The sequence below is a fragment of the Arachis ipaensis genome, chromosome B1 (genome assembly GCF_059453495.1).
Source record: "Arachis ipaensis isolate K30076 ecotype BB chromosome B1, ASM5945349v1, whole genome shotgun sequence".
In the NCBI taxonomy this organism is placed as follows: Eukaryota; Viridiplantae; Streptophyta; class Magnoliopsida; order Fabales; family Fabaceae; genus Arachis; species Arachis ipaensis.
Window position 1 is genome coordinate 70,827,227 of NC_142436.1, and position 23,597 is coordinate 70,850,823.

The window sequence follows — 23,597 nt, forward strand, 5'->3', positions numbered from 1 at the left end:
AAGGTTTACGCTTAAGTCGTAAAATAGAGGTGGTGAAGTATCACGACCTCTAAAATAAAATATATACAAAGGTAATAGTTGAAACAATGCGTAACTAGGAGCCTTGAAGAAATACTTAAACAAATCTGCGAAAAGAAAAGCGCATCGCTCACGTAAACGGATAACAAGATAAAAAGAAAGGGTAAATCATATGTACATGAAAAAGCAGAATGCCAAAATATACAGAATATCAAGCTTCAGACTCGACCTGCGAAGTCAAGGCCGGCTGGAGTATAAATACATATGTATATACAATCCCAAGATATCCCAACACGTACAATTTAATCTAATACCAAACAATATCACTCAAAATCAACATAGGGTTCGTAATTATCAATGATTCACAAAGGTTAGCAGTTTCTCACCTTATCCACGATCATTTGGGACAAGACCCAACAAATTCCCAAAGCTAATTCAATCCTAAAATACCAAAATCACATAATCTCTCAAAATCAAAACCCAATTTTTTGAAATTGCAAGGAGGAATGCTGAGTAAGAAATAGTAGAGCACTTACCACTTTGTATTGTGAGTTTTGTAGAGCTCGACGCGGTGGTCGCGTGGCTGCAAATGGTGCGACGATCGGAGCTCCGGATTGAAAGATATTGAAGATTGAAATCAAGAGTGGGTTAGGGTTCTTGTTTTTCCCCTTTCTCCAAAGTTTCAGCGTGATTCCCTTATGTTTGAGGGAGGGAAGATTGAGTTGTTGATTTTATATGTTGGGCCTTGGATCCAGTTTTGGCTTGGTCTAACTGATTCGACCCGTTGGCTCGATTTTGGGGCAATTTCTTTAAAATTAGTGTTAAAATTCATATTTTAATTATTTTTACTCTTCTAAATTATCAAATTTAATTTTCTATTTTATTTAAATAATAATTGAATTTATTAATTAAGTATTTATTAATTTTCAGAATTTTACACTAACTCGCTGTCACCACTGCATCCAATACTGTGCCAGATGCGAACAATCCTTGTCTTTAGGATAAAATATATTTGAGTGTGGTTGGAGGCCTTTAGCATTTTTCGACTATGTTCCCCTCTCCCCACCAAAAAAAAGTTGTACACAGCTCTATAGACATCTCTACACATCACATTTTAGTATGCCTAAAAGAATTTTGCTGTCAACCTATTATACTTAAGTGTACTTTGAGTATAGATACTAAAAGTTGCTTTCTTGGTTTTCTCCACAGATACACTTCTCAACAGTATATAGTTCATGTTAGCTATAACTATAGGCTGAAATAATTTCTCAAAGAAAAGGTTCGGATTTATTTGATTAGTGGCTGAAAAAATCTCCTTAAAATAGTCTTAGCTATCCTTGCAATACTTTTCGGGTCAGAAGCTAGTACTCCATTTGTTCCAACTAATCCCTAGATTTTATCTTTTCAATTTTTAGATTGGAACTTCTGCTGAAAGAACTTTATATTGCAGTCTCTCTTCCTCGATCAGTTACATCTGAATTTTTCCCTCTAATAACTCTCCTCTTTTTTGAGTTCTTTCTCCAATCTCTTCTCTAACTCTTCAACCTCTCCATTCCTATAAATTTCCTTTTTTTTTCTCCTACAATTTTTTTCTTAGAATTGGAATTTACATGCTATCATTGGACTAGGTGATGGCGGCATAATTTAAATAAGGGATGTAACACTATCCAAATTTGCGGGTACCTATCTGTCCCTAGTTAGTCAGGTTGAATACTTACCTGACTCAATATGGGTCGAATTTTTTTGCAGGATTAGATTTAGGGAATACTTGTCTCTACCCACTTCGATATATATATATATATATATATATAAAATTAATAAAATTATTAATAATATTGTACCATTCTTAAATTTTTAGTTTAATTTATGTTATGTATATAATTATAGTTATATAAATTTTGAAATTTAATTTTATTTGTTGAATTTTAATAATTAATAAAAGTGGATAGAGGTGGAACAGATACTCACAGAAATAGATTAGGATATAGATTTTTATTATCCATGGGTAGGGATGAAACAAATTTTAAACAGGCTATTTTAGGCGGAGTGGGTCAAGTAGGATAAAAATCTGCCTTTATTTGTCCCATTGCCATTCCTAAATTTAAGTTTGTGCAAAAATAAATATTGAAAAACTTCACATTTAATTTTCGGACCTCCATAACCAGCTTTCTAACTATTTTTTGGTGTAGGCTTATTACTGTATAAATTTAACATTTCATGATAATTAAATTAGAAATTAATTTGAAACAAGTACAATAGTTATAATAATTTAATCTATTAATGATAATGTGTTTATTATTTTACTTTTTAATTTAGTAATGTGTATACAAATAAAAAGTGTGGGATTATACAAGATATAAATATTTTACATCTTAACTAAAAAAAATTAACTTTAAATATTAAAAATTACAAAATTTAATTTGAGATATGTATAATAAACGACATGTTAAAAATAAAAATGTTGTGTAATTTTGTTAAATTATAAATCATTAATGTTGTAAACTTTTTTCTATTAAATAGAAAGTCGAAAAATTTATGTTTAATACTATATTTATCGAAATCAAGTAGGTAATTAACCCAATTAGAATACTGGTTAACGGATTCTAATGTAACCGTTGGATGATCAGTTGAATTGAGGTTAACTCGGTTATAATTAAATAATTATATAAAATTCTATTTTTTTGCTCGTAATAAATATTTTTTAATTTTTTAGATTAAATTAATTGTTATTTCTATATTTCAATAATTCATTAAATTATTTATATTCATTATATTCTTCAAGTATTTATCAGAAACATTAATGAATATGATATAAATAAAGATAGAGAAAATATGTCAGGTTAATAAAAATATTTTTGTTTTATTTTTAAATTTATATATGTTTAGTAAAATTTAATAATTTTAATAATTATGTACAATTAAAAAATTTGTTTATTTGAGAAAAGTGCGCATAAAATTAAAAATAAACATAAATACATATAAAAATAATATTTGATTGAAAATTTAAATAGCTGTATAAATTTGTGCACGTAATAGTAAATTTAAACTTAGTTTGGTGTTAAAGTTGTAAGCTTGTTAATTTTAGGTCACAGGTTCGGACTATGTGAAGTGTGAAATACATTTTGCCTGTGGATCCCCGCAGATCTACAAGCAGTTCACTAAACTCACTGGTTTTTTGCGGCTTTGACCACTGTGAATTGGTTCAAATGCAGGTTCAGTCCTCATGATAACAAATTGAACCGGACAGATTATCAATGGATTAATAGTAAAATATTATTTTTGTTCTTAATATTTGGGATAAGTCTCAAAGTTATTTTTAATATTTAAATCGTTCTATTTAACTCTCTAACGTTTTAAAATTGGTTCAATGTTGTCCTACCATTAAGGATCTTGACGACAGGATAAAATTGAAATGATTTTGAAACGTTAAGGACTTAAACAGGACAAAAACGTTGGGGACAAAAACAATACATAGAAATAAATTTTAATTTTATCTTTCAATAATATCAATTTTTTACGGTACATAGTTATTCAATTATTTTTTAATCACATCTAAATAAATTACACTTAATCACATTATTTCCATTTTAAATAATTTTTTTTTTATAATTTTACTCTTAAAGATTTTTACTCATCATAAAATATTTGTAAAATGACTAGTACATAAACTTACAAAAAAGAAAAAAAATGATACATATACAATAAAGTATAAATTGTACCTTTTATCTTTAATGTATCAAAATCCTTTAATGTTTAATTTAGTTAAACTTTAAGGTAAATTATTGAAATAAACCAAGTACAACCCAAAATTAACCAGATCCCCCAAAACGAAATTTCCTTCGTGAATATCCCAAAACACATTTCTATATGAATCAAAATTATATTTATAGAAAATAGTACTAAATTGAATCAAGTAGATTCGAATTGCATGCAACCTGAGAAAGGCCATAAATCAAAACAATAAGCTTCGAACTGGAAATGACCATAAATTGAAACAATAAGCTTCGAACTAGAAATGACCATAAATCGAAACAATTACATTGGATTTATGAATGCATGTAAATCGAACCAAATGAGTTCGATTTAGGCACGTGAAGCAACCCCATGGTAAATCGAAGCCAATCGTTTCGATTTAGTGGTATTTGTAAATCGAAATCCATAGATTTGATTTACAAGCATTCTGCATCCCAAGTAGTTCGAATCTAATGGATTCGATTTATACTCGTTCACCATATATAAACAAATCGAATCGAAACAATTACATTGGATTTATGAATGCATGTAAATCGAACCAAATGAGTTCGATTTAGGCACGTGAAGCAACCCCATGGTAAATCGAAGCCAATCGTTTCGATTTAGTGGTATTTGTAAATCGAAATCCATAAATTTGATTTACAAGCATTCTGCATCCTAAGTAGTTCGAATCTAATGGATTCGATTTATACTCGTTCACCATATATAAACAAATCGAATTTCATTCATTCGCACTACAAAAAAAACGAACCCCACACCCAACCCCACCACCCCAGAGCCGAGATTTACGGATAGCCGCCAAGGAAAGATGGAAGCTGGAGACATGGAAGACGACCCGAGTCGTCTATATCGGCTAGATGGAGTCGCGTATATTGCTAACGCCATCCACCTCGAGGTTAGTAAAAAAAATTTTTCTTTTTTAAGCATACAATAGTTATTCTATTAATTTTAACATGTATGTGTGGTAGTTCATTAGAGTCTATAATTAGAGATTAGGATTTAAAATATTATTTTAATTAAACTGCATGGTATAGACTAGTGAGTTATTAGGCGGTTAGATTTTGATAAGTGGAGATGATAACTAAGAAGGTTGTTTTGGAATGTAAGATATGTTAGATTTTTAAAGTTCTTATTCTTATGTGCGACGAGACTTGGTTAATGAGTAGCGACAGAAAAAAGTTTATTGATTCTTTGACTTAGATAGTTATGACTAGAGATGTGAGGAAATGTTAGATTTTTTAAGTTTTTTAATAAGCTTTTTAATAATTTTCTGTTATTGTAAACAAGTTTTTAAAGAAAGATCATGTCGTGTTTATCGTTTTCATGTTTTTCGTTTGTTGAAGATTGTATTGTGCATGTTGTGATAAGGAATTTTCTTTTTTTGTGCAGTCCCATCGCTGCATCAGCAGCATGAGACGGCAACACGGTATGACGTTGGATGATAGGATCGTTCCGTACTTATAGATGGCAGGATTATACCATCTTGCAAGACTGAAAGAGGCATGGTTTCGATTGGACGAGCCATTGGTCAGTGCATTCGTGGAGAGATGGTGGCTTGAGACGCACACTTTTCACATGCTGTTCGGGGAGTGCACGATCACGCTCCAGGATGTGTACTAGTTAGGGCTCCCAATCGACGGTCAGTATGTTAGTGGATGCCTTACGGATTTTTCTCAATATGTTGAGGGGGTCAGCCAGCGTGGGTATGGTTTGAGAAGCTGCTGGTGTTTTGCCTCCTGCGGACTGCATCGACAAGTTCACGGTGAAGTGTACATGGATTCAGGAGACATTTAGTGAGCTGCCACAGGGGGCAGACGATGAGACAGTTAGGAGGTATGGCCGTGCGATCACGTCTCTTGGCAGGGTCAGGTATGACGGTCGGACCATCATACGGTGGCCAATACCCCTCTGGAATTGGAGGTGTGAACCCTAGGCGATAAACATCAAATACAGAGCTAAGGCAGTACACCTCATGTACGTAGGTGGTCCAGGTCAGGCATGCATACGCACAGCAAGCCAAGGCATGATGACATGGATAGTGAAGTGCCTGGAAATAGCTGCAATCACATGTTTGGTCGGTGAGGGATACTCTGTATGTGCCCAGTGAAAAATTCCCCGTCGGCGTGGTGTCTGCCACAGTAAACTCTGAGTTGTCTCTGTCATACAGAGTCACCGTGAAACACCTTGAGGCCTTCAGGTTCGCCTCGATTTCCTTAAGCAGATGCTGACTAAATTGTCACTGTGAAACACCTTGAGGCCTTCAGGTTCGCCTCGATTTCCTTAAGCAGATGCTGACTAAATTTCTGTCCAGTTCCTAACTGTGCCTCGGCCTCTCTGCCTTTCCTGACGAATAGCTCGGCCAATCTTCTGTAAGTGGCCTTCACCAACGCATAGACCAGAAAGTTCCTCACACCCTTGAGGATCGAGTTCACACACTCAGATATATTTGTAGTCATGTGCCTGAATCTCCGACCATCGTCCCGATGCTGAGTCCAATGTGCATAGTCAATCCGATTAGTCCAGTTGCACATAGCAGGATCTTCGGCATGAAGAATATCAAACCAGTAGTGAAACTCGACCTCGGTCTTGGCATAAGCAGCATTCACTAACCACTTCCATGCATCCTTACCCTTGAAACTTAGCGTGAAATTGGCAAGCATGTGTCGGATGCAGAAAGCCCTATATGCAGTAGGCGGAAGCCAGCCACCGTCAGCAGCTTCCAGTGCAGCCTTAATCCCATTGTGCCTATTGGATATGACAAGCTCCACCAGTGCAAATGCAATAGGAATAATGTTGGAGTTGCCATCCTTTGCAATCGCGACCAATAGTGTCCCGCTGTATTTCTCATACAGGTGGGTACCGTCCACACAAACCAATGGCTTGCAATGTCGAAACGCCTCAATACACAGTGGAAATGTCTAGAAAAGCCAATGGAAATAAGCTGATCCCTCATCCACCTGCCCACCAACCCGCACAGGACTCGTCTTTAACACCACAACACTACCTGGCATTGTGATCTGAACACCCAATACCCATCGTGGTAAGTCATTGTATGACTCCTTCCAATCTTCGTAAATCTGGGCCACATCTTTCTGTTTAGCCATCCAAACCCTCATGTAAGTTGATCTGAACCCAAAATGTGCCTCCGTGGCATTCTGCGGTACCTTGATCGAGATGGTAGCATCAGCTCTAATCATCGGCAATATGAAGGCCGATATAACATGATAATCAAGCTTTCTATGATCACTAGATATCGATGTGGCTAGACATGTGTGAGGACCATTGTATCATTTTTTCTCCCAAATACCTCTACGATGGTAGAGGCTAACCCGAATGAGCCATGCACACCCGCTTCCAAACCCCTTGCACTTCCCATAATACTTGCGATTATCGGACTCCAATACCTTGTACTCAACCCTGCGACGAATGCTATATGTCTTCACGCTTAACACGACTTCTTCTTTATCCTGAAACTGCTGACCCACTTGAAATTCAGATACAACTCATGTATTCTGTGTCTCCCTAGCACCGAACCTAACAGGTACTCCCGGATCCGCCTCAGGTGCCATGGCATCCATGTCTAAAGCTGAGAAGTGTGGGGGTTACTGATTGGTACCCGAACTAGATGCTCCCCCACCCACAGCTGAGGTCGGCCGTGGTGTGTCATCATCACTATCATCTGCTATTGTGGCGGACTCCACATCATCATCATCATCATGCAGTGCATCCTCAACCCCATCGGGTACTCCAATCACTCCAACGAGTGGGACCGTTGCAGCAGGTCCGAGCGTCGCAAATGCTTCCTCCCCCAACAGGCCAATCTCACCAAATCCGGGGTCACCACCACGGTTTAGATTAAATGCAAAGGAAGGAGAGGCAACTAAACCTGCCTCAGGTGTAATGACCGGCACAGCCGACGAGGCACGAACAGGAATGGAACTAGAGCAGCTAGATGTCCTACGGATTGAGGATTCCTATTTGAACCTCCAGAACTAGATACCACATCTACAAGGTTAGCCAATAGTTCCGCAGTCCTCACCTCGGGAAACTGACGGCGACAATGGTGCAGAACTTGCAAGTCTTCATCACTGCCAATAACAAATGAATCATACTTCACATCATCGCGTAGCACAGATATCAGAATTCTATAGAACAATTTCTCCACCCGTTTGACGCCAAGCAGACCTAGTTTCTAGAGTATAGTATCCTTAAACTCAGCAAAACTCGTGGAAGGTTTGAGAAAAATACTCAGCGGGTCTTTATCAGTGAACTTAATACCTGCTCGCGTTTTTTTCTTAATGGACCTTCTATAGTGCACAAGAGCTACAAAACTCTCATCACTAGCCACTGTGAATCTCACTATTCTTAAAATTTCACGTTGAGCTTGCATATATAGAGATTAGTTATGTATAAATCGAATTAAATAGATTCGATTTAATCACATATTGAAACAAACACTAAATCGAATTCATTTTATTCGAATTACCTTCTTGTTCTCGAATCTTTGTAAATCGAACTCATTTGGTTCGATTTACATGCATTCATAAATCGAATGCAATTGTTTCGATTTACGGTCATTTCTAGTTCGAAGCTTATTGTTTCGATTTATGGCCTTTCTCAGGTTGCATGCAATTCGAATCTACTTGATTTGATTTAGTACTATTTTCTGTAAATCGAATTTATTAAATTCGATTTATATAGAAATGTGTCTTGGGACATTCACGAAGAAAATTTCGTTTTGGGGGATTTGGGTAATTTTGGGCTGCACATGATTTATTTCAGTAATTTACCCTAAACTTTATTTTTAATTCTATTCTTCAATAATATCAAATTTTTATAGTAGATAATTATTTAATTATTTTTTTAATTTTATTCTTAATCAAATTATTGTTTTCTAAGTGAATTTATTTTTAATTAAGAATAAAATTAAAAAATAAATTAAATAATAATTTTTTGTAAAAAAATTGAAATTATTAAAGAAAAAATTTAAAATTTATTAAAATGTTATTTTACATAAATTTCTAACTTTTTAATAAATTTTAATCTTTTCTTCAATAATTTTAATTTTTTATGACAAATAATTATTTAATTTATTTTTTAATTTTATTTTTAATCAAAAATAAATTTACTTAAAAAAATAATATGATTAAGAATAAAATTAAAAAAATAATTAAATAATTATCTACCATAAAAAATTGATATTATTGAATGATAAAATTAAAATTTATTTTCATATATATATTTTTGTTTTTCTAACGTTTTCGTCCTATTTAAGTCTTTGAAAATCGTCTCAGTTTTGTCCCGCCCTCGATTTTATTAATAGATCTCTAACGACAGGATAATGTTAAGTCAATTTTAAAACATTAGGGATTTAGATAGAACAATTTAATTGTTAGAGATAATTTTAAAATTTATTCCAAACATTTAGAACAAAAACGATACTTTACTCGTTAATTAACTTTTCGATCGAATCGAATGATCTTCATAACCATGTTTATTACTTTCTTTAATGAAAGATCGTCTTTTTGGTAAATTTCAAGCATAAATAATAGGTTAATTTTTTTGTATATTGAAAAAATCTTGGTATAATATTTAATCATTAGATTTTATAGTGTTTTTTAGAATTGTGGGAACAGTATAATACGCTTCCCTTGGATTGATAATACGCCTCCCTTGTATTGTATTAAAATAATACAATACAAGGGAGGCGTATTGTCAATCCAAAGGGGGCGTATTGTATTTGTACAAGATGTCTCTGGTATGGGTTGAGAGATGGATCGAGAACTTGCGGGTTGATGCAGATGCCGGATCACTTGCCTGGAGCAATGGGGGGTGGTACCTGCAAAGACACTCCGATGCTCAAGTCAGAATGGATCTAAGAGGTAGAAGGTGTGAAGAATGAATGAATACCTGGAGGGACCTGGGTCCTCTATTTATAGGTGATGGTGAATATCTTATCTTATCTTATTTGGCTAAGATAAGGGAGACGTTTGAATTATCTTATCTTAGCTTATCTTATTTGGCTAAGATAAAGGAGACGTTTGAATTCGAAAGTTGGTTAGGAGCTCTAGTGGGCTGGTTCCGGACCTTCTGGAAGGGCGAAGCGGGTCGGACCCTGGTAACCGAGTTCGGAGACCGTTCTGGGTGTAGGATCCGTAGGCCGGATCCGTAACAGTTGCCCCCGGAGCGAGAGAGTGAGGGTGCTCGGTCTCATCGCTGGAGAAACCTTTTCCTCGCCGTTGTGGTTTGGCAAGGAGATCGTTGTTTGGTTTTTCCGATCGAGGTCGAGGATTTGGGGAGTTCCTAGCCGTTTCATGGTCAGGCGAGGAGCGCGTTGTTTGGGCGTCTCATCACATGCCGGGTTTGATGACCGTTCTAAAGAAGGGTCCGGAGATCGGGTCTGGAATAGTTGCCCCCGGAGCATGAGAGTATGCTTTCTTGGTCTGAATGCTAAGTCATTGGAGAGTCCGATTCTCTGTAGTTCGGGAGACTGTGAGGGATGCACCAATTGGTAGGATGTTGGTCAGTATGGCTTTCCGCGAGTTGGAAGAGCGTCAGCTCATGCTTGTTTTGTGTGGCCTTTTTTGGGCCGTTATTGTGAACTTATTTTAGGCTTCTTGGTGGACCGATTTCAAGACTTTGTTTATTTAGCTTATTTGGATTCCTGTTTTGTTGGCTTTGCAGGTGATTGATTCACGAGTCACTATTTTTGTTATTTGGATATCCGTTTTGTTATTTGGATATCCGTTTTATTGGCCTCGGGTGATCGATTTCCGGGTAGCCGTGTACTTATTTGGATATCCGTTTTATTATTTGGATATCCGTTTTATTGGCTTCGGGGTGATCGATTCCCGGGTAGTCGTTTACTTATTTGGATATCCGTTTTATTATTTGGATATCCATTTTGTTGGCCTCGGGGTGATCGATTCCCGGGTAGCCGTTTACTTATTTGGATATCCGTTTTATTATTTGGATATCCGTTTTGTTGGCCTCGGGGTGATCGATTCCCGAGTAGCCGTTTACTTATTTGGATATCCGTTTTATTATTTAGATATCCGTTTTGTTGGCCTCGGGGTGTTCGATTTCCGGGTAGCCGTTTACTTATTTGGATATCCGTTTTATTATTTGGATATCCGTTTTGTTGGCCTCGGGGTGATCGATTCCTGGGTAGCCGTTTACTTATTTGGATATCCGTTTTATTATTTGGATATCCGTTTTGTTGGCCTCGGGGTGTTCGATTCCCGGGTAGCCGTTTAGTTATCTGGATATCCGTTTTATTATTTGGATATCCGTTTTGTTGGCCTCGGGGTGTTCGATTCCCGGGTAGCCGTTTACTTATTTGGATATCCGTTTTATTATTATTTGGATATCCGTTTTATTGGGAGTGGGTAGACCGATGTTGTTTTGTCATAAGACGAGGTCTCCTAGTCCGAAGTCTCGTCGTACCGTGCTGCCATTGTACCTTAGGCTTATTCTTTATTTTAGGGCTAGCTCATGTAGGTGTGCTATACTCCTGACCTTGTCTGCAAGGCCCTACTTTGCTTCTTTGTCGTTTCCTCCCATGGTTCTGCGTGGATTTTGGTGTGCATCGAGATCGGAAAGGAAGATTCCTGCCGCGTCTCGGGATCTCTTGCGTAGGGCTAGGTTGGTGTTGTCGTATTCTACCGCGGTTTCCTGGTCTTCGTGGATGGTTCCGACGGAGCCATCTTCTGCCGTGAACTTCATTAGAAGGTATTTGGTAAAGATGACGGCGGAGAGGTCGTTGATTGTTTTTCTTCTGAGGATGACGTTATAAGCGGTGGAGTTCTTGAGGACCACGAACTCTGACAGGATTGTCTTCTTCTGGCTTCCCGTCCCTATGGTAAGGGGAAGAATGATGGAACCGTCTGTCTTGAGGAAGTTGTCTCCGAGTACCGTGACACCGTTGCGGTGTGTTTGGAGATTTTCGTTGCGGAGCCCGAGCTTGTCGAAGGTACCTCGGAAGAGGATGTTGGAGTCTGTGCCGGTGTCCACCAGTATTCTCCGAACTAGTCCTGTTCCGAGTCTCGCCGAGATGACGAAAGGTGCGTCTTCGGCCGAGGTGCCGTGCTGGCAATCCTCGGGCAAGAAAGTTATCGTTTTGTCGGCTGTGGTAGCTGGGGCTTGATCTTTGACGGCCAAGACTTTGAGGTCCTTTTTTAGTGTTGATCTTGACTTGCCTGACACATCCTTTCCCGTGATGACATTTACTACTATGGCCGGGTCGTCTTCTGGACTTTCCCTGGGAGGTTGTTTTTTGTGTTCTTGGGTTGCGTCCTTCCCTCTCAGGCGACCTGTCTTTTTCCGCGCGTTGTGGTTCTCTGATGATTTTGGCGAACTCTGGGAGTTTGCCGTCTCTTATAGCTTGTTCGATGGCGTCTTTAAGGTCGAAACAGTCTTGTGTCCTATGCCCGTAACCTCGGTGGTAGTCGTAGTAAAGGGTCTTGTTGCCGCCCGTTCTTTCTCTGAGTTGTCGGGCTTTTGGGATAATACCCCGATCCGCTATCTGGTGGTATATCTCGGTAATCGGGGCTGTCAGGGGGGTGTAGTTCGAGAATTTCCCGATCCTGGGTGGTCGGTTTGTGTTGGTTTGTTTGGGTTGGTCTCTTTGACTTTCTCTGGGCGTCGGATTATGGCGGGAAGTCGAGTTACCGTGTGGGGTGTTGCCGTGTTGCCGTTTATTGGCGGCGACGACCTGGCTAACCTCCTCGTCATTTATGTAGTCTCTGGCGACGTTTTGGATCTCGTGCATGGTCTATACTGGCTTGGTGGTGAGGTGTTTGCAGAAGTCTTCGTTCATGAGCCCGTTGGTTAAATAGAGGCTTGCGACGGAATCCGTGAGTCCATCAATCGTTAGGCATTCATCGTTGAAGCAGTCCAGGTATTTTCATATGGATTCGTCTTGTTTCTGTGTGACCCCTAATAGGCTGATGGGGTGTTTAGCTTTGGTGATTTTGGTGGTGAATTGCGCCATGAACTTCCGTAAGATATCGTGGAAGCCAGTTATGGATCCGTTGGGGAGGGCGTTGAACCATTTAATCGTTGGCCCGGCTAGGGTTACTGGGAAGGCCCTACCTCGGACCGCGTCAGCAGCCCCTTCCAGGTTCATCCTGGCCTTGAAGGCCATTAGGTGCTCCTGGGGGTCCTTGGTTCCGTCGTACTTCATATCCGTAGGTTTTTCGAAGCCTTTAGGGAGTTTTGCTTTCAGAATTCTTTCAATGAAGGGAGTGGCTCCCATTATCACGTGGTCACTTCTTGTGCGTTTGGCCTCTTGATGTCGTCGGTCGTTGTCCGTTTCATGTTGATGAGCCGGGTTGCGTGGGACGCTGCGATCATACCTTTTGCTGTGTCGTCGTTCAGGCATCCTGTCGTGTCCGTGGTCACGGCAGATGCTGCGATTGTATCTCTTGGCATGTCACCGTTCTGGCGATCCGCCGTGCCTGGTTTCATGGCGAGATCTTGATCTAGAGGTTGCGTGACTTCCGTTTTTTGTGCTTTTCTTTGGGTGTAACTCGGCCTTTGAGGTCTTGCACCCTGAGGCACAGCTCTTGGATTATTTGGACCGCCTTCTCTCCTAGGCCGTCGGGTGGCCGAGCTTCAGTGGGAGGACGATTGTCCTCTCTTGGTTGTTGCTGGGTTGGGGTTGGTTGGCGATGTGCCGCGCTCATTATCCTCCCGTAGGTGGGAGGAGTATTATCTTGGAGTTCGGGAGTTGGGGTGTTGGGTGGAGGATTACTCCTCGAGGTTCTCCGTCATGCCGCCACGATTTGGCTGTCCCCCGCATCTATGCAAGAACCTTGAGAACTTTCTTGATCTCTTAGCTCCTGAGAGGTCTGAGCTTGGCCAGGGTGGTAGCGTTTAAGAAGGTCGTTCATGATGAGCTTCCTTATGAATTTTCAGTAAGGTCCGAAGGGGGATCATGGCGACAGAGTTGTCATAGGTGAGGCGGCGGATGGCAGAGGTTTGGAACCTGGTGTTGAAGGAGGTGACCTCGTGGGTTTGGAGGAAGAGCTTGAAGAGTTCAAAAGAAGAAGCAACAACGGTGGGCGTGGAGCCAAAATAGAGGGAGAAGATGGGGCCATGGCGCTTGGAGGGACGGATGAGGGAGTGGTGAATGAGAGGGTCCAAGAGGTGGAGGTGTCCCACTAAAGGGAGGTGAGACTTTGGGCTCGGAGGATTTGGAATTTTACCGTTGGAATAGGGCGAGGGTGTATAAAGAGTGTTATCACTAAGAAGGTGATTGCAAGTTGAAGAAACATTGTTCCTTTGGAATTTCGCCGTTGGAGTAGGGCGAAGGTATGTTATCATTGCAAATGTGATGCTAGTTAAGGAAACATTATTCCTTTGGGATTTCGCCATTGGAGTAGGGCGAGAGTGTGTTATCACTACAAAGGTGATGCAAGTTAAGGAAACATTATTCCTTTGGGATTTCGCCTTTGGAGTTTCGCCGTTGGAATAGGGCGAAGGTGTGTTATCACTGCAAAGGTGATGCAAGTTAAGGAAACATTATTCCTTCGGGATTTCGCCGTTGGAGTAGGGCGAAGGTGTGTTATCCCTGTAAAGGTGATGCAAGTTAAGGAAACATTATTCCTTTGGGATTTCGCCGTTGAAAGGGTGCATAAATATGCAAAGGTGATGCAAGTTAAGGAAACATTATTCCTTTGGAATTTCGCCGTTGGAGTAGGGCGAAAGGGTGCATAAATATGTAAAGGTGATGCAAGTTAAGGAAACATTATTCCTTTTTGCTCTCAGTTACACGCAAGAAATCTGAGTTTGATGATTGCTCTTCTGGTTATCCGCCATGCCGCCACAACGCTGCAAAGTCCCCACAGACGGCGCCAATATACAAGATGTCTCTGGTACGGGTTGAGAGATGGATCGAGAACTTGCGGGTTGATGCAGATGCCGGATCACTTGCCTGGAGCAATGGGGGGTGGTACCTGCAAAGACACTCCGACGCTCAAGTCAGAATGGATCTAAGAGGTAGAAGGTGTGAAGAATGAATGAATACTTGGAGGGACCTGGGTCCTCTATTTATAGGTGATGGTGAATATCTTATCTTATCTTATTTGGCTAAGATAAGGGAGACGTTTGAATTATCTTATCTTATCTTATCTTATTTGGCTAAGATAAGGGAGACGTTTGAATTCGAAAGTTGGTTAGGAGCTCTAGTGGGTTGGTTCCGGACCTTCTGGAAGGGCGAAGCGGGTCGGACCCTGGTAACCGGGTTCGGAGACCGTTCTGGGTGTAGGATCCGTAGGCCAGATCCGTAACAGTATTGTTCCCACAATTTTAAAAAACACCATAAAATTTAATGATTGAGTATTACACCAAAATTATACCAATACGTAAAAAAATAAACGTAAATAATACACAATTATTATTGAATTTTATTTCATGTTAATAATCTTTTTTAAAAAATATTTAATACATAAAAATATCTAATATGTACTGACATAATATTGTACGACCAAATATCCGAGAATCGGTACTGCTGGAACGGCTACAGCCTACATGTGATATATAATTGATGATGATGGTGATGAAGTTCAATAATTCCTCGCAATGGGTAAGGATGTGACGGTGGACCCCATTAGCATGCAAAAGATCAGAACAAATGGAGCAAACACAGCCATTGGTTTCTTTGAAACCTTGTGATTGGTTCCCACTTTTGTACTACTGCTGCTACAAATTAAAGGGCAGTGAGATCGATGATTCAGTGTAGTCATGGATGGTGTGATGTGGATTCAGATCATGGTCCTCACTCCTCAACTGCAGTCTATAATGGTAGCTTACATTTTTCACCATTCTTCTATTTTAGAATTATTAAAATTAACCACTTACACAAAAAATTAATTATTTTTATAAAATATATATTAAAAATAAATTAAATAATACATATATTCATACATAAATATATAATGCTAATTTAATATTTTAATTTTTAATATTTATATAATATTTTTATTATATAATTAAAAAGTGTTCTAAAAATAAAATAAAATTATTTTTATCCATAAAAATTATAAAAAATAATATTTAATCTATATATTTTTATTTTTACTATTTTTAACAAATAACCTTGGCAACATCCTATAATTCGGGATCACATCAGATCTTGTATTAAAGAAAATAGATCCACTCATTTTTTTTCAATTTATTGTAAAAATACGATCTCTTATCATTTAACATTATTTTCTATATGCTTTCTCTTAGTTCTATCTAAAGAGTGTATAATAAAAAATTATATTTTATAATAAAATTACAAAAAAAAAATTTAAAAAATCTGTTCTCTATGTTAAATGCCAACAGCTATATACACCCACTAATATTAAATAAATTTGACCTTTTGACTTAGTTTAAATGGAATTATTTTTTTTTGAGGATAGAAATTCTTTAATCAAATAAATGTTGGTGTTTGAGTAATATGTATCTTCAATGCTAATTTTAAGTTTAATTTTATTTTGAATCTAACAAATAATATATCGATATTTATGAGGTCATATGTCACAGTGATTTGTGAGATTTGTCATTCTAAATTTTTAATGTTCGATCACAAATTAATTAAAGTTTTATATTATTTGTAATTATTCCATCACAATAATTATACAAATAATAAAATTTTATTAATTTTCTATTAAAATAATATCATCTCTCGAAAATAAGACTAATTTTATTTTATTTATTAATTTTAATATAAATTTAAATTTTAAATTAATTTATTTTTTAAAAAGATAAAAAATAATACTTCAAAAACACTATTAAAATTTCTCTTACAATTAATTTCATCTCCATTAAAGTAAACGAGATTCTAGAAACAGTGGGGATGAGCTCTTCAAAGTGGGAATGTTAGTGACGATTAAGTGAAAGTAAAATTTCTAATTATTAGGATTGGTTAATTTTAAATGTTAAATCGCATCACTTACAATGTTTTTTTATGTGGCTTTATTTTTGTTGTATATTAAAAAAATGTTGGTGTAATACTTAATTATTAGATTTTATGGTGTTTTTTAAAATTGTGGGAGTAGGATACGCCCCTTGTATTGACAATACACCTCTTTTGTATTGTATATTTTAATATACAATACAAAGGGAGCGTATTGTCAATACAAAGGGACGTATTGTCCTACTTCCACAATTTTAAAAAATACCATAAAATCTAATGATTAAGTATTACACTAACATTTTTTCAATATACAAAAAAATTAACCTTTTTATGTCTATTATTTCTCTTGAAATTGACATCTTTAAATTTATTTGTGTTTTAAAAAAAAGTTTAACTCGTAGTTGAAAAAAAGGAGAAAAATTCAATTGTTCAATTGTTACAACTGTGATTTATGAAGAATTTAAAAATAACGAAAATAAATTGTAGTTATTATTTAACAGAAACTCTAAGAAAGTAATAATTTTTAGTAATTTTAACTATTATTTAGTCAATACAAATATTAAATTATTTTTAATAAATAAATTTTATTAATTTATATGTATAAATTATAAAAAATAAATATAAATTAAATTAATTTATATATGTAAATTCTGATAAATATAAATATAAATTATATATTTTTGTGTATAAATATTTATAAATATATGTATAAATTATTATTGACTAAATATTAGTTAAAAATAATAATATTTACTAATTATTTAGTATTGCTGATTGTTTTTTTAAATTAGGGAAGAAAAGTTGTACTTGCTGTGATTTATTTATATTAAGAATAGTATATATGGATGAATAATATACATTGAATCTGAACAGAAAAATAATTAGTTATTTTTTTTAGTTGAAAAAAAGTGAATTACCTTGCTACGTGTTTATTTTCCTTGCAAGTCTTAATTTGTACCATAACCATAATTTAAAATCATAATAATTGACATCGATGAATAGCAGCTTTATGGGGTTGGAGTGGAGCCATGGTCTCAGTCAATGGTACAAATTCAGGTTTGGAGTGGAGAATGGAGAATCGAGAATGGTTAGGTCATAAGGTAGCAATAGCATTATTGAGGGTGCAAGCATGGCTGCATCGAGCTCCACATGTTAGGTAGTTTATAATTCGGCACTGTTTGGAGAATCATTTTTGATGATTTGGTCATGTTTTGGGGATCAGAAACCACCTTTGGATTTGTGGTTGTGAATGTTCGTACCCTTCCACAGGGAAAAAAAAAAAGCTGCTATCTATCTATGTTAGGGTAAAATGTAATTATCACGTAGGCCTTTTACTTTTCCAACCAATGCATAATTTTCATATATACCACACTGGATTTAATTTAGATTCGGATTTGGACAACTTTAGCCCTGCATGAACCTAGCATGTACCTGCGCATCTTATGAGTTATGGCCTTCCACTACAACACATGATATCTACTTTAATAAAAGTGAAAAGTACTCATTTGATTATCACAACATAAATAATAATAAGTAATAATCATGAAAAAAAAAAAAAAGCAAAAACAAGTTGCTAAGGGGCGAAAAGGTGTGAATTTAAAAGATATTGTTATTTTTGTAATTTTGTTTTAAAATATAAATATCGTTTTTCAAAAAAAATAAGTAAGAGAGGATATTCTATAATTTTTTTTTTAATTTAGAAATACAAAATTATAGAGTGCGATTTCAGTTTATTTTTTTATTTTGAAATGCGAAACTTAAGTGCATGATTTCAATTTTTTTTTTTTACTTTTTATTTTGTAAAATGTAGGATGTGATTTTAATTTTTTGAAAAAGGATCGTAGTGTGCGATTTCAGTTTTCTATTTTTTTTTTATGATAAGATATTGCAAGGTATGATTCGTTGTTACATGGTATCGTGGAAAATCACACCAACACTTTGTTTGGATGGACGATGGAAAATGAGAGGAAAAAAATAGAAGGAAAGAAAATAAAAGGAAAAGTTAATTTTTTTTATGTTGTTTGGATGAAGAGAAAATAGATGGAAAGAAAATGGGAGAAAATTTTTCTTTTGTTTGGATGAAAGGAAAAGTAAGAAGAGAGAAAATCATAAACAAGTGAAATTACATAAATACCCTTCCTTATATTATATATAAATTATAATATACCAATGTATTTAAATTATTTCTAAAATAAAAAAAAAGTGATCCCAATTACATTTAAGAATTTTAAAGTGTTATCTTTATTAATAATAATATTTTTTTGAATTTATCCTTTTCTGTTGTCGTTGAATGTCGTAAATAAAAATTAGTATCATTCTTTTTAAATACATATAAATAAATAATTTCCTAAAAGAATAATAAAAACTACTCATACTCTACATCATTAATCTCCTTAATCATATTTAAGAAAAAGTTCTACTAAATTATATTTACAAAATAAAATATTATCAAAAGTGACTAGCATTTCTTTCTTACTACGTGTGACAAAAAATCATATACAATTTCTATAAACATATAACAAAACACCAAAAACGTAACAACGACCAGGACTCTAATATAGTACCATTTTATCACCACACAACACTTTCCAAAAAGGTCATTCTTCATGGTCGGAGTAATCAGCATAGGTCTACGTCCAAAAAATCAATTGTACATAGCTTGAGTCATCTATACCCATCTACTTCAAAAAAATAAAGTTTTTCCGAGTTAAAGATATTAACACATGATGAATTTCTAATTGTCCTCTGTACTCATTGGTCCCAAACATTTTCAAGTTTTAGGATTCCTGCACGAGCATATACAACAAAGACAAATTAACACAAAGATCAGAGTTGATTATGATAATCTATTTTATTGATATCTTTCTATTCAAACAACCAATCAATCTCAAAGTATCAGCAAAAAGTGATTTTCAACCATGTGTTAATATAAATAAAACAGAAAATGATCTCTTGTTCAAATATATGAAGATATAGTCATACTTTACGACAATAAGAAACACATAATCAATTGTTAAACGCAATAACCTCAAGTTAACCAGAGATTAAGTGCATATAAAAATTTTACCTGTAATGATGAATATTTTCTGGAAGTACCATATCTCCTAAGCGAACACCAGCAGCAGTCATGAAATGAAAAAGTGCATCCAGTCGCATTTCAGGTGGGATCCCAAAAACTTGGCGCTTTTTTTGCTCATTTTCACATAAAAACTGATAACATTGCATCCGAAATGAACCTACTAGACCCAATTCAGTCAACATATCCCATACATCTGATTCACTGTAAATGCGAGGCCTACTTTGTTGCATAATAGCTAATCCTTTTTCAGCAATCGCAACTTGTCTTTCAATTAATGAGACTTATTTTTCGGCGATCGAAACTTGCCTCTCAGCCACAGAAGCTTGTCTCTCAGCTGATTCAACCTGCCTCTGAGCCACGTCATGTAGCTTGCTAGACAGATAACTACCCTCTTTTACAGCATTGGCCATGGTAGTAATTCCCAAAGCAACTTTCTCATACTGTGCCTCCAAAAAATCATTCATAGGAGACTTACGCTTTGTACCTCTCGAAGTTGAATTCCCTTCTAATTGATTTGGCTGACCATGAGGAGCACTTGGTGAATCTAAATTAGCAGAAAATGTTGGGATATCATGTCCCGTATTCACATCTATGTCAGAAAATCCAACATTTTCAAAAGAGTCATTCAAGTCAATGGGATCTCTATCAAGTTGTTGAATCCTTTCTCGTGAAGTAGTAGCCCCTTTACCAGTAGCTCTATCAGCTCCGAACAACTCCTTCAAAATATCATAATGCTTAATTTGCATTTTTCTCCATTTTTCTGCTTGAGGTTTCTCCTACATAAAAAATTGTTAAAATTATTTTGTGACTCACTTCATCACTGATATAAGTAATAAAAAAGTATGATACCTTAATAAAGTCTTGCCACACTTCTTCTTCAGCTTCAAACTTTCTAGTTACAGGATTCCATGCAAATCCACTTAAGTGATGAAATAAGTCATACGCTTCAGCAAAATGATCTTTCAGTGTCTTCATTCTATTCTTGATGTGGTTCTTCGTTATGTGCGGGCCTATAGCTATACTCAAAGTCTTCACAACATTCGCATATGCTTTAGTTGTCCACGAGCCATCGTGTCTATTACCTTTCAATGCTTCTTCTGCTAACGCATTTAGCAGAGCTTCATCCATCTCATCAGACCATCTTAAGTTGTCTTTAGAAGGTTGAGTTGCTTCTGTTTTATTTCCTTTATTTGGCATTATTTAACCTGTAACATTTTCTTAAAAAATCTAATTAAACAACTTTGACAATAAACTACACATATATATACATATTCAAATATATCAAATGTATAATCACTCATAATGTTTGATACACATTCCACATTTCAACCACAATGTTATCTCGTAATAATGCTGCATGCCTATATTCCTCATCACATTGTTGAATTGGTTGTGATCTATCTATATTGCGTTCTTGTAGCAATTCTCTGTCAACCTCATCAATTATAGATTGATCAACATCAATACCCATCAAAAAGTTATGCAGTATACAACATGCCAAAAAAATATCTCTCATAGTTTCAAATGAATAATATGGTTCAGTGTCGACAGCTATAATTGGGAATCTTTTCTTTAAAACTCCAAAACATCTTTCGATGACATTTCTTAATGAAGAATGCCGGTGGTTGAATAGTTCTTTAGGATTTTGTGGCTCACGTAGTGAATACTCTTTCAGGTGATACCGAACACCTCTATATGGTGTAAGTATCCCAGGCTTCAGCATGAATCCAGCATCGCCTAGATAAAATTTTTCTACAACAGTTGCATACAAAAATTAAAGTATAACACACTATGACTATAAATTTAACTTTATGTACCTGATTTCGTAAATTATATTAGCACAGACCTTCGGGAATTCGAAGTAGATATTCCCTATTTAAAGCATCTTTCAATATTCTTGAGTCAGAGGCAGTTCCTTCCCAATCAGACAACACATAAGTGAATTTCATATCAAAACCACAGGCTGCTAAAACATTTTGTGTTGGGTGATCTTTTCGTCCGCGAAGACAAGGGGCGTCCACCCTTGGTACCTTCACACGACTATGAGTTCCATCTATGGCTCCAATGCAATCCTTTTTTGGGAAAGTATATTGACTTATTAACATAACAGTATTATAATTATTTCATTGATAATTATATAAATGTGACTAAGTAAATCAAAAGAGTTAGTACCTTAAAAAAATGGATAGAATCGACTATTATTAAGTATTTCATAAGGAACTTCCTCACCAGATGGTTGCCTGAAGAAGTCTCCCTCTAACGATAGAATAGCATGTAGGACATTGTGAAAGTGACGACTAATTGTCTCTCCTGACCGGTGGAAGAAGAAAGACATGGTTCTAGTTTTCACATTATGCCCTATAATATGTAGAAATTTAGCGACTTGCTCTTCAACCGTAGAACGAGTTGAATCCTTTACTCTACCAGTTCCTCTTAATTTCTGACACAACTGCCTAAATGCTTCAGGGCCCATACGTATGACATCTCGGCACTTTTCAGACTCCAGTAATTGTGTCATTAATTGAGTACGCCTAAGTTCTCTTTCCAAGTTGTCGTCATTAATTTGCCTAGGCCTATGTTGTGATATTAATTCCAAAAGATACAACTGATGCACTGCAACACAAGAAAGAGATGTGACACAGATATGTTGTCTATTTTCTAACTCTTCCCTGACACGAGTTGGTATTTGTATTGGTTCAGGATGATATAGGTCAGTAGAAGTGATTTGACCTACTTGAAATTCTGAATCATATATGACGTTTGTTCTATCTTCGAGATTCGCATCTTCGATATTTTCATTATCCATCTATGAAAATATAAGGTTTAGGGTGGACATATCAATAAAGAAAGTAACTAGAGAGTCACATATGTTGTTATATTTTAACAATTCATTTATCGAAATATAAAAAATAATTGAAAATAAAATTTTATATAACACTATGGTGTCATGTTATAAACACGAAAATACCTTGATATGAAGCACTTATTTCCAGCTCCTCAATGTCAAACTTGATTCCAAAACTGGCTGCCATAAACAATAAAAACAAGCTGTAAATGACATGATATATTAATAAATACCTTGGTTTAACACCAAAATCCAATGAGAAAAACATAAAAAAATAAGTTGCGAGTAAAAATTGTAAGAGACTAAAGAAGGAAATTATTCCACGGTAATAACTGATAATATGTTCCTATTCTTTATGTCTGTATATTCATTTTGATACTAAAAAAAAAAAGAAACTAAAAAGAAAAGGAATAAGTTGTCCCATTAATGATTGTAATAATTAGGTACATGCATCACAACACCTAAAAATAAAATCTAAACAGGTGGATCTACTTAATAAGTGATGGACTTTTGAGTAAACTATATCCATAACATTGATTCAGTTCACCTTACCGTTGGTTGTAATTTAAGCATATAATAAACAAATCAAATTAATTAAAAAAAAGAGAAAAAATTAACAAAAAAATTAAGAAATCAAATATGTAAAAATATTGTGATAACTAATAAGCATATGTACATATTCTATACACTCTGTAATTGCTTTCTCTATATTAAAAATAGTATACGTTCTTATGTCCTAGAGTTTTTTGAATTATTAAGATAAAGATTCTTCTTATGGCATATATAATAAATTGACAAATTATAAGCAGTTGATTTTTATGATATATCCAATTTAATATCTAATATCTAAAATAATTGTAATTGTCGTGGTTTATCCACCACCAATCTTTGACTAAATTAATTTAATTTCGATTCATGTTAATTTTCTAAAGATATGCAATGGGAGTTTTTTCAATTTTTTTTAATTCTACAAAAAGAATCATCTACAAAGCAAGTAC

The 23,597-nt window shown here is 35.6% G+C and overlaps 1 pseudogene; it reads right to left on the reverse strand.

The window, feature by feature from the left end:
* Positions 1 to 19,738: 19,738 nt before the first annotated feature.
* LOC107608046 (uncharacterized) lies at positions 19,739 to 20,951 on the reverse strand (annotated as a pseudogene).
* Positions 20,952 to 23,597: the final 2,646 nt, after the last annotated feature.